The sequence below is a fragment of the Dipodomys spectabilis genome, unplaced genomic scaffold (assembly GCF_019054845.1).
Source record: "Dipodomys spectabilis isolate Male_0828 unplaced genomic scaffold, ASM1905484v1 ptg000242l, whole genome shotgun sequence".
In the NCBI taxonomy this organism is placed as follows: Eukaryota; Metazoa; Chordata; class Mammalia; order Rodentia; family Heteromyidae; genus Dipodomys; species Dipodomys spectabilis.
In genome coordinates this window covers 1,186,805-1,190,028 of record NW_024870919.1, presented here as the reverse complement: position 1 = coordinate 1,190,028, position 3,224 = coordinate 1,186,805, and the positions used below count along the sequence as shown (strand labels likewise).

General features: G+C 32.8%; 1 pseudogene; it reads left to right on the top strand.

The window, feature by feature from the left end:
• Positions 1 to 2,881: 2,881 nt before the first annotated feature.
• Positions 2,882 to 2,981, top strand: LOC122124742 (annotated as a pseudogene).
• Positions 2,982 to 3,224: the final 243 nt, after the last annotated feature.

The following is a 3,224-nucleotide window of genomic DNA, read 5'->3' as shown; positions in this document are numbered from 1 at the left end:
CTATCATTCTTAACCAACCCCTTCTCCAAGATTTATTTCAGATTTACCACGTCCTTTATCACATGTGTACATTGAGTATTCTAGCTGTACTTGTCCCTTGTTCAATTTGTCATTCATTCTATGTCTTTACTATTATTCCTCTCTGGTTTCAACTTCCTGATAGTCATTCTGTTAAACTGTCTGTTAATATTTTGAAAGGTTTATATACATTCCATGGAGTTTCAATCCTGAATATACTTGAACTTATGTCAGCTTATATTTCCATAATTTATTCATCTGCAATAACAATTTGCAAGACAGGAGACGTGAAGGACCTAGACATGATTTTATTCTCATCCATTTGGAAGATTGATTTTATTCTCATCCATTTGGAAGATTAATCTTTATTCAACAAGAAAGTTTAAATATGGCTTAGAATATATTCCTAACTACAAAATTTTATAAATGGCTTTGTTAAAAGTTTTGTGATTATTTTATTTTACATGGGATAATATTTTCTACTACCTATAAGTTTTGGAAAAAGAAGAAAACCATGATTTACTACTATAGAGGAATATGGTAGAAACAGAAGACAGATTTTTTGCTTGTCACATCTCTGATGAGTACCCATATTCATGACTTTAAGTCATATTTCTTACTATGTTAGACAGATAGGGAAAACATAAAACAACATATGATAAAGCATCTATTTGTGACTTTTTAAAATGTACCTTATTAAGTGATGAAACTTACTTTATTAGCTAGTTTTTGGGTTTGTATTATGGGAGGTTGTTCTATTTGACACATTCCTGGAAGGCACCTACTGAACAACACAAATGGTGGGTGGTACTATTTCTACACTTTAATGAATGGTTGAACCTGCTTGGCATTAGTGCTGGAGAAATTAATCAACTCTATTGTAACTTGCACCCTAAACTTGAAAAATTTGTAATGTCACTATCGTCTACTTATCAAATGTTATTTTGGTGAATGTGATTTTTAAAATATTATTTGAAAAGGAATCTGTTTTCAGGAGATTAAATGTAGGTTGTCATTTGTTTGTGAATGATAACATTTTTATACAACAGAACCAAGTTTTACTGAAGTACCAGTATTTTGAAGCATTAACGATCTTCTCAGTTAATGTTTTTGTGAATTATATTTGACCTGAAGTCAAGTTTTCCTAGCCTTGGTAGACCAATTATGGATCTATCGTTCAGGAACTTTTTTTTTGGCCTACTTATGCTGGACTAAATCTTTCAGTAATCATTAGAAGAGGGGTATTAAAAATAATTTTGTGACATTTGTGATCTTGGTCACACATATGGTCTGGTCATTTTTTTGAAAGTTTGAATTGCTGTACTTTCTGTTAGATTTTGTGATCTCATCTTTCCTTTTAAGTTGCATTGCATTTCACAATTGCATACTGCTAATTCTGGTGTCGTAAGGAATTGAGATGGATTTTCAATTACTTTCTGTTGACATGTTTCATGAGTCTAGGTGAGATATCTTGCCCTTGTTATCTGATGAAGCAGATAACTGGGACCTGGGATCCTAGGACCCATGGGTCCTGCAGAAGAGTAATACCTTTTAGATATCATATCAGAAAAATTGGGTATAATCAGTAGGAAAGCTTCCAAAATTGGAGAAAAATATTTTGGCATCAGTGAATTAAAACAATAAACAGAGCAGCAGGGTAAAGTCCCTTATAGATTAGAGGAAAACAATAATTTTTTTTTTACAACATGAATTCAGAAGACCAAGAACACTTAGAAGGTATCAAAAGTTTATACCGAGGACATTGAATTGATGCTTTTTATATTCTAATGTACATTCTAAATCTTATTTATATTCCAATCTATTTATACGTCAAATTATCAATTAATTCTAGTAAGTTTCACTGTGTGAAATAAAATATTAGCACGTATAAAGATAAAATATATAACTATATATAATGTAAGAAAAAGGCACATGTTTTACAATGTACTGTTGTGGTTAGGGCATCAAAAGCAACTGTGTTTTAAAGTATTGTTCCATTATTTCTACCTCAGTGTTTGGCAGAGTTGGACCTAAAGCTTTACCATTTGTAGCTTTACAGCCTAGAGGCAAGAGGAAACACTGTGATAAACATCACCAATTTAAGGCCTAATATCAAGGAGAAACATATAGACTTCTCTTGTAACTATGAAAATATTTGGTGAAAGAAAGGCAGTAGTGTAAATTCCTGCCTGGTTGGATGGTAGACTGGACAGGACATTAGGTAATCATGCATGTGAAAACTTTTTCATCTTCTTGGCTTTAGCTACTTTTGAAATATTAGGTATAAGAAACAATTATATTTTGATAAAATGCCTTCTAGTCTAAATGATTCTGTCTTAATTGTTCATCTCTCCATGATCCTTTTTAACTAAGATTTGTTTTGTTCCAGTAAGACAATCTATGCTGTCAGGGTAAGATATTCTGGTTGGTCTGTTGCTATATGAAAAAGAGTAAAGGGTCAGGTAGGCATTTGTGCCAGTACGACCTCATTTAGGAAATTTTAAGCTCAGAAGTTTAGAAGTAGCTCTTGAGCAAGGCTTGCTTTGAATCCATTAGCTCCACAAAGCTAACTCAGTTGATAAATAAGTACTTGAAAAGCTATCACCTTTGGACCTAGCTATAAAGGCTTCAAAGTATGATCAAATTTAAAATGAAAAAGACTTAAAATAGTCATTGACAAAAAATTGCAAATGTGAGCAATCGACCAAACAATATGTTTTTTCCAATATACACAGAATTTTAGAGAATTAAGATCAATAGCATTTTTAGGAACAATAAGGTTTCCTGGTTACAAACAGTCAACCAAGGATATATGCCTGTATAAAGATTGCATCATTAACTACTTAAATTTACAGGATACTACATGCTTCAGCAGCACGTTTACCCAAATTACAACAATATAGAGATTATCATGGCACTTGCAAAAGGATGATATGAAAATTTGTGAAGAATTCAATATTTTTCATTCTTCAGAAGCAAGAAATGAAAAACAGTTATTAAAAAATTGATTACAAAAACACAAGTCGTTATGTCAAAAATGAACTTTACAACTTTGGTGCGGGGGGAGGGTAGTGGGGAGGATTGAGTGGGGGGGGCAGGGGGAGGATGGGAAGGGATGGGAAGGGGAAACAAAGGAGGAGGCTACAATGCTTGATAAGAAATTTACTCATTATCTTGCCCATGTAATTGTAACCCCTCCGTACAGT